General features: G+C 40.4%; 1 protein-coding gene and 1 long non-coding RNA gene across 3 annotated transcripts in view; one reads left to right on the top strand and one right to left on the bottom strand.

Annotated features, from left to right (window-relative positions):
- Window positions 1-9,518, bottom strand: part of LOC128881837 (paired mesoderm homeobox protein 2A-like) — a 23,243-nt gene that overhangs the window by 1,462 nt on the left and 12,263 nt on the right. The window contains exon 1 of one of the 2 annotated variants that reach the window (XR_008458192.1): window positions 4,677-5,593. The exons of the other annotated variant lie outside the window; for it this stretch is intronic. The gene's annotated coding sequence lies outside the window, so the exon portion shown is untranslated. Of the gene's footprint in view, window positions 1-4,676; window positions 5,594-9,518 lie in introns of those variants that run through there. 2 annotated transcript variants of the gene reach the window in all.
- Window positions 6,058-9,518, top strand: part of LOC128881846 (uncharacterized) — a 25,034-nt gene continuing 21,573 nt past the window's right edge. Inside the window, exon 1 of the long non-coding RNA XR_008458197.1 lies at window positions 6,058-6,613. This is a non-coding gene — a long non-coding RNA (uncharacterized LOC128881846). The remainder of the gene's footprint in view (window positions 6,614-9,518) is intronic.

Below are 9,518 nucleotides of genomic sequence, written 5' to 3' on the forward strand. Positions count from 1 at the left end.
TATGGGGACTACTGTATGGGCGAAAAATGCTGCGAGGCGATGAAATGGGTGGCCAGTAACGGAATAAATATGTATGATGGCTTCTGTGCATTTAACGTAGAGATATTTGTGCATTTATGGAGACTACTGTATGGGCGAAAAATGCTGCGAGGCGATGAAATGATTGGGTAGTAACGGAATAAATATGTATGATGGCTTCTGTGCATTTATCGTAGAGAAATTTATGTATTTAAGGAGATTTGACTATAGCAACAAAAGAACGTTCCGTTACAATTGGTTCTTAGTACGTCACAAACCAATAAAGGGTATTTCGGAGAAATAAAAATGTCCTGTCGCGGGAAATCATTAAGTATGGTGCAGTAGGTGGTGAGATATATGGTCACTTGATTTTCAATCTCTCCAACTCTTGCGCGCCCGCCAAGTCTGTACATTTTTCACGGTGATCACACAATCACGATCGCAGTCGTGGTTAAACTTCGATCGCGACCGTGATCCGGAAGATGGCGTTTCAGAAGCGGTTACATATTAATTGTATCGTTAGTGTCTCGCATGAAGACTGTATAAGGAGTTCCAACTGTGTAGTGTAGAAGTGTTATCAAAATCCCTTTCGTCCACTCGCGGCGCTAGTAGTAATAGTAGTATATATATATCTACGATAAATGCACAGAAGCCATCATACATATTTATTCCGTTACTACGCAACCATTTCATCGCCTCGCAGCATTTTTCACCAATACGGTAGTCCCCATAAATGCATAAATATCTCTACGATAAATGCACAGAAGCCATCATACATATTTATTCCGTTACTACCCAACCATTTCATCGCCTTGCAGCATTTTTCACCAATACGGTAGTCCCCATAAATGCATAAATATCTCTACGATAAATGCACAGAGGTCATCATACATATTTATTCCGTTACTACGCAACCATTTCATCGCCTCGCAGCGTTTTTCACCAATACGGTAGTCCCCATAAATGCATAAATATCTCTACGATAAATGCACAGAGGCCATCATACATATTTATTAGGTTACTGGCCACCCATTTCATCGCCTCGCAGCATTTTTCACCCATACAGTAGTCTCCATAAATGCACAAATATCTCTACGATAAATGCACAGAGGCCATCATACATATTTATTCCGTTACTGCCCACCCAATTCATCGCGTCGCAGCATTTTTCACCATAAAGTAGTCTCCATAAATGCACAAATATCTACCATATATATATATATATATATCGTAGTCTGTGCTCACTTGCGCCGCGAGTGGACGAAATATTCATAACTCGAAGCTCGGGATTTTGATAACAGTTTTCTAGTAACATTCGTACGGAGTTGGATCTCCTTATACAGTCCTTCATGGTGTCTCGCTGTCTACCTTAGCGGGAATTCAAGGAACTACAAACGAGTGAAATTTAAGGGTCGCGCAACAGACCGAGCGAAACTCCGAGTTGACTTCCGATTTTTATACGCGATCCTTGCGCAAAGTCGTCGTACGCAGTCATCGTGTACAACCGTCGATGCACAATCACCATACGCGATCGTCATGCAATCATCGTTTCGCGATAGAAAAAAAAAGAAAAAAAAAAACAAAACAAAACCAAAAAAAAAATCTTAAAAACGTCGTACGAACCCGTAAATTCCAAACAACATCTCTGTTTGCCGGCAAACACTCCCGGCACCACGGGGCGGGCGGGGGGGGTGCAGGGGGCAGGGGGTTGGTTGGTTGGTTGGTTCATGTAAAATCACCGATCGATTAATCGAGGGGTACGAGAGAAAGACCGCCTCGAGTGTTTTCGACGTTCGTCGAATTTCTGTTGGAATTTCCTCGAACAGCGTCCCGTTCAGCGGGGGACGACTGATAAAAATCCGATAGCGGTGTTTGCCGTCCGGAAAGGGCAATCACGTTCATCATGGTGTCCCCGGTCGCCCACCCTCCGGCCTCGACCGAGTCCACCCCCTTTTACCCCCTCTTTCACGGCTGGCTGCCACTCAGCCCCGTCCTACGGAGCCGCCCCTGGAAAATCTAGGGGTGGAATATCCCTCCCTCCCACCCACCCCCCTGCGTGCACACACATACACACACGTCGAGAAACGAACGTGGGATGACGGGGGGGGGGGGGGGGGGGGGGACAGGGGGAGCGAGACGAGGGTAGGGACACCTGGGGGTGGGGTGGGGGGGGGGTCGAGGGTGGGTTTGCTGGTCAGATAAACGGTAGAGCAAATAAATCCGCTACTTTAACATGCAGGTCACCGCCGCTTTCCGTTTATTTTATTCGTTAAATATTTCATTTGGCCAACTAGAGCCAATTACGAGCATTGCCTCTACACCACCCCCACCCCCACCACCCCCCGCCCCGCCCCGCAGCCGCCATTGCGCTCTGACGAGCCGGAGGGACCTCGACGAGCTACCTCGACGAGCTTCCACGGCTCGTCGCTCTTCCTTTTTGCCCGTGGGTCGTCCTTACGGTGACTCTTGTCCAAGTTTTTTTTTCCTCTGATCGTCGACGAGCACGGTTACGTTGATCGAATCGTGATTACATCATGAATTGCAGGCGTGGATTCGTTAGGAATGACGATAAGTCATGTGCTTCCAGTCGGGAGAATTCTCTTGGAATAATTGATACCATTTGTGTAACGATGATAATAAATAATTCATTTCTTGGTCCACCTTTCTTCGTTTAGTTCTATTTGACGTTGTCAACAAAGGAGGATTAGAAAGATTTAGATAACGGTTCGTAGTCACTGGTTCTTCTTTCACTTGAACCATGCAGGTTGATTGGGTTTGAAGAAGTTGAAGTATTCGTGGCACTATGGTGAACTATCTTCGTTACACTGTTGAATATTGTGGCCATGAGAGAAAATTCCCACCATTTGATTCATGATTTAGAATCACTGGTTCTTCTTTCACTCAGACTGCATATTTCAATAATATTTGAAGAAATTGAAGTATTCGTAGCACTATCATAAACCATCTTCATTATTCTACACTGTTGAACATTCACTGGATCCTCTTTCGGTCAAACTACACACTTCAATAATGTTCAACCATAATAAACTGTGCTCATTATTTAATTATAAGTGACAGAGGATTCCAAAAATTAGACTAATACTTTGTCTAATTGACAATCAAGTCATTGTTTCTTCCTTAACTAAAGCTCTATGGTTTGATAAAGTTGGAAAAAGTTCAAGTATTCGTAACCTTACCATAAACAACCTTTACTACTTCAATTGGATTAACTCTGTCACAGAAGAGAATTCCAAGAATTTGCTAAACAATTTATGATCACTGTTGCTTCTTATGGCTTGATAAAGTTTGAAGTAGTTGAGGTATTCACAGCACTATAATAAATGGCCTTGGCCATTTCATTCTGTGATGAAAGCGATCTACAAAAATATGTTTAACCTTCCTGACCTTGTAGGACATATATATCCCATACTTGGTTGCTATTAGCCAAATTACAATTAATACTCTCAGGGAAATATGTTAAATAAGATGAAAACCATTTGCACAAAGGCAAAGTGTCCTTTCTTATTTGACTATGATACTTAATTTACTCCAAACTGTAGATTAATACAATTAATTTCTAAAAGAGTAACAAATGGAATTCAAATAGAAAATAGCCAATTGGAGAGGATTAATAGTTTGTAATAAATGTTTTTTCTTCCTCTAGGCTCTACGGTTTGATAAAATCTGAAGAAATTTAAGTATTTGACCCTTAAGTTATATCCATTTGTTATTCCACTGGACATTGTACACATAAAATTCAGAATACACTAAACAATCGATAATTACTGTTTCTGCTTTCACCTGTGTCTAATATGATTAACAAGGTTTAAAAAAGTCAAAACATTTATGTGATGAACGACTTGAATTAAAGTATTCAAGCCTTACGATACACCTATTTCCTATTCCACTGGATATTGTGTACATAGAATTCCAAGAATTGGAATGTATGGCTAAACAATTGACAATTATTGTTTCTTTTCTCACTTGTGCCCAAAGTTGGACAAAGTTTAGATAAGGTTAAGCAGTTTTAGTGCTACGATAAACTTCTTCGCTTACAAATAATGGAAATCACAAATGATCAAAAGTCATCCGACTTTCCTTCACAAATAAATGCTAATAGGTTACGTTCTATGCTCAGAATTAATTGCACATGTCTGATATCCTACAACTGAGTAACAAAGCACTCCCAGCATTACGATGGGACTACTTTGCTAAATGATGGAAATTTTGGGAGATTAAGAGTCATTTGATTCTTCTTCAGGAATAGATGCTAATGAATTTAGCATGAACAGCTCAGAATGAATTCCCCAAGCCACAAGTGAGCGACGAAGGGAAGTTTTGAAGAACTATACAGGGATGGAAGCGTGAAAGCAACGGAGCGTATGAAGCGAGGCTTAAATATTTATCCAAAACGGGGCGGACATCTGTCGGCTCGTTGGATTTTATTTAGGCGCGGCGTATTTATTTAACATTAACGCCGTAGCCTCCCTAATTCACGCCGTTGTCCGTTTAGCAAACAACGGCACACATGCTACGGTCTCTTTGGGGTTTGGTCCGTGGCCAAACACGAATTATTAGTGTTGTCCCAGCTTCTGCGTGAGTTGCAGCGTTAGAAAGCAACTATCTGAATAATATCGTACAGATTACAAACAAATTACCTGTTTTTACCTGTCAGAGAATCAAAATTACCCTCGAAAAAGTTTTCTCGATCAGCACAAAGCTGCACGACGCCTCTATTAACAAGCAACTGCAGCCAACTGGTGTTATGCTGCGAGTGTAATTTTGGCGGGAAATTTAAAACGGAAATATTCGAGAAATCAACACATTATAAAATTTAAGAGATTTTGGCGCGAAATTTAAAATGAGAAAAATCAAAAGATTAACATTGTAAGTTTTTATATTAATGAATGATCTTAAAACTGAGTTAGAATATCAAGGTTGGTATCTTAACGTGGCTAAATGGCGGTTCGATGTTTCTGTTTGAAATTAGAACGATAAATAATTGAATTCGAAGAGAGAAAATCAATCTTTATTACTGATAATTATCAGGTACACTTGCAAACTATTTTATACTTATAGTTTTACTGTTTACTAACATTTCGAATAACGTGATCGAGAAAGATTGTTAACAAATAATTTGTTCTAACCTTCCGATCAATTCTTTTCGTTAATATTATTTTACAAATTATAAAGTTAAACTTAGTAGAGGGATATCAAAGATTTCGAATTCACCGCGACTGTCCAAAGTATTCGAGACTGTTTAAAATTTAATTAACGAATAAAATCAAAATAATACATATAAATTTAGAAGTGCGAGGTTCCAAATAATGACCGAATGCTTCGAAATGAATATTATACAGCGAATTAGGGGTGAAAGCAACCTCTGGTAAGAACCACCGACGGAACAGGGTAACTTTCCCTGGTGGTTAGAACTTTCGACTCGACGCTGATGAAAATTACCGTCTGCGATGGTTTTTATGGAGATAGTACCTTACATCCACGAAGGTTAGGAAGTAAAATGAAGTGGAAGTGGAAATTGCTAAATTCATAGATTCTCGATATTATACCTTTACATTACAACACTGTAAAACGAATTATAAACGAAAAATTATGGGGAATAAACGTGTATATTATTTCATGGGAATATACAGGGTGTCCGAAAAATGTAGTAACACATTGAAAGAGGTGGTTCGGGAGGTGATTTGAAACAACTTTTTCCTTTACAAAAATGTTGTACGAGGCTTCGTTGTGGAGATATTAACGGAAAACACTGACCAATCAGAGCGCGAGGCGGCCGCGCTCCCCGACCAATCAGAGCGCGAGTATGCCGATGGAGCGTAGGCTACGCGCTAGGCGGCCGCGCTCATACGCTACCACGAACGCTCCATCGGCATGCTCGCGCTCTGATTGGTCAGTGTTTTCCGTTAATATCTCCTCAACGAAGCCTCGGACAACATTTTCGCTAAGGAAAAAGTTGTTTCAAATCACCTCCCGAACCATCCCTTTCAATGATCTCCATCATTTTTGGGACACCCTGTAGATAACCTATAACCACCCTGTATATAGATAACCTAAGTCCCAACCTGCTAGCCATTACAATTTTGCTTATTATTGTTTATATAACAAATTTTGCGACTTCCCATACAATTATTAACGACTCCGCTTCAAACTGAAATATTTTCCCGCCATTTTGCCACGTTGAGGTACCAACTTTCGCAACTCTGTTTTTTTTTTTACAACTAGTATATATTTATAAAATACAAGTTCTACTTTATTATCGATATTTTTAGAGATCTTCCTCCGTTAACGAAGGGCGAACATTTTCGAAGGGGTGGCCGTAAATATTTTGTCAAGCAGAGCCAGGAGCTTATGGACCTAACATTAGGGATTCCGGAGCGGTAGGAGCACCGGGTTCGCATTGTATTTACTCGTTCGATTAACCCTGCGATTGTGACTGGTCGTGATTTCCTCCTTCTGGACCAGTTAACCAAGGATTTCTCGTACAGGACCTGTTCTACCCTAAGGCCGCTCCACTCCACCTCCAACAACTGATTTCGCAGTCCAGGGACAGTATAGGTTAGGATTTTTTTTAAAGGTACTGTAAACTTTTCTACTCCTCTACCGAATCCTTTTCATTCATACGATTCTACGAATTATAAAATTTGTTGGACTTGCAAGAGGTTTGATTATATCATAATAAATTATTATAAACGTTCGTTAGTAAGAGAGCTACGAATTTTTGAAGGTTAGGTAGTTTTTATATTTGTGATTAAATAGCGATACTGGAATAATAGTGGGATAAAAAGTGGTCCATCGGAAAAATGCTTTAAACAAGAGTTGTACATCTCGACGAGATATGAAATTGTTGACGCATGAATTTTTTCGAGAAACAGATATTTTTTGAGATATCTTAATTTTTATTTTTGTCGACTTATCGTTGAATTTTTATCAAATTTTTTTCTTGTAAACGATAGAAGTTACGCCTACATGACATATAACAAAAAATGTTTCATTTTGACCGAGAGATTGAAAAATAATTTTTATAGACAATTTTAGATTATGATCAAAATCGACGGAGCAACCCCCTTGAGAATTCTTAAAAGAATCATTCTTTCATTTTTAAAAAATTGGATCTTCGCTTCAGGAGAAAACTTTCTATACATTTTCCGTAGGATTCCATGGGATCTACAAGGAAAATAATTGTCAGCCCAAAATAATCATTATTAAGAGACCTACGAATTTTTTTAAGATAAGCAAGATAAGAAAACCTAAACCATATGTCCCCTTCCCTTTAGAAATTTTTTTCTTATAAACAGTAGAAGTTACACCTATATGTTATTTAACAAAATATGTTCCATTGTGATCGAGGAAGTGAAAAATAATTTTTGTAGACAATTTCAGATTTTGATCAAAATAGAGGGAGCACTTTGCAAATTCTTAAAAGAATCAGTCTTTAATTTTTTTAAAAATTGGATCTTCGCTTCAGAGAAAAATTTTCTATACATTTTCCGTAGAATTCCATGAGATCCACACGGAAAATAATTATCAACCCAAAATATTCATTATTAAGAGTCCCACGATTTTTTTTAAGACAAGCAACTATCCACTTTAGGAAAATACCTTATCCAGCCTCAAAGACCAACCCAACAGGGATCAATAATCGATCAAGAACGCCGAATCAGACATCCCCTAATGAAATTACAACGAACGGGAACTGCGACACTCTCAGTCGCCACAGGGTCGCTTTCTTCAATTAGCCAAATAAGTTTCGGGAGAGTGGGGGAGAGATCAGAAACGCATGGCTCTGCAGTCGAAATCTTGATTAAGAGATGCATCGGGCCGATGCCATCGAGCCTGACGAATAAATCGCTTAGACAGGTCTCATTAACCGTCTGGCCACTTTAGCCTCTGACCAGAAACCTGTTCGCGATTCCCTGTCGATGCTTCCCTATTCCGAGTTTGCGCTAAGTTAGCGCCCGAAATTTCGGTGCAATTTCCCAAATTAATCGAGAGTTCCGCTTCGGAAAGTGCTCTTGGAATCTTACTTTTTCACGATATCCAGAGAACAGAAAAAACCGAATCGGGGGTAGCCCGAGTGTTGAATACTTTTCGTCACTTTTTTCTTTTTTTTTCTTTTAACGAAAGAAAAATTCGTTAATTTTTGTTAAACCTCAAGAATACAGGGTGTCCGAAAAATGTTGTAACACATTGAAAGAGGTGGTTCGGGAGGTGATTTGAAACAACTTTTTCTTTAGCGAAAATGTTGTACACGACTTCGTTAAGGAGATATTAACGAAAAGCTCCGGACCAATCAGAGCGCGAGTATGCCAATGGAGCGCTCGCTGATTGGTCGGGGTTTTCCGCTAATATCTCCTCAACGAAGCCTCGGACAACATTTTCGCTAAGGAAAAAGTTGTTTCAAATCACCTCCCGAACCACCCCTTTCAAGGTGTTACAACGTTTTTGGGACACCTTGTATGTACAAAGTGGAGGTGATTTGAAACAACTTTTCCCTTAGCGAAAATGTTGTCCGAGGCTTCGTTGAGGAGATATTAACGGAAAACACTGACCAATCAGAGCGCGAGTATGCCGATGGAGCGCCAGCAGTGGGCGTGGCTACGCGCTAGGCGGTCGCGCTCATACGCTACCGCGGCCACTCCAACGGTATACGCGCGCTCTGATTGGTCGTCGTTTTCCGTTAATATCTCCATAACGAAGCCTCGGACAACATTTTCGCTAAAGAAAAAGTTGTTTCAAATCGCCTCCCGAACCACCCCTTTCAATGTGTTACAACATTTTTGGGACACCCTGTATAAATACACGAATTCTGGTGTAAAAGAAAATATACCCAAAAAACTTTTAATACTTGCTCCCCCTCCCTCCCATCCTCCCCCTCTCCCGGTACCTCAAAGAAGGTAGAGATAAATTACTTACATCGATTCCAAACATCGAAATAGAAATTGTCCGCGTATCTATTGGAAATGTAGGCTGACGTAAGCTCTCGAACATGGCATGCCGCCAGAAGACACCCGACGTGATCTCTTTTGTTTCTATCGTGTATCGTTTTTTCTTCCTAACCATACATTTTTTCACTGTATGCATCGCTTGCATTAAATCGCGTATAGACCTATTTTTATCAGTCTCGTTGTATCATTCGAACCCTGCGATCCCGATGTCGTCGAATAAATAACAACAGTATCAATCGACGCGACGATACTCCATCGAACGGATCTTGCCGTTAGATCGATACTTTTCCAAGGAAAAAACTCGATCCTAACCTACAATTTCGCGCGCGTTCAAGATGGCTACTCCTCTGTTGATCAGCGAAGGGCGTTACCGTGGAAGAAAAACGCGAAGAGACGGAAAAAGCGAGTGAGCACTAACACAAACTCTCGAAGAAGGATCGTAGATAGAATGACGCGATTGAGGGGAGAGAGCGGCGGGAGAGGAGAGAGAGAGAGAGAGAGAGAGAGAGAGAGAGAGAGAGAGAGAGAGAGAGA

Source organism: Hylaeus volcanicus, chromosome 9 (assembly GCF_026283585.1).
Source record: "Hylaeus volcanicus isolate JK05 chromosome 9, UHH_iyHylVolc1.0_haploid, whole genome shotgun sequence".
Lineage (NCBI taxonomy): Eukaryota > Metazoa > Arthropoda > Insecta > Hymenoptera > Colletidae > Hylaeus > Hylaeus volcanicus.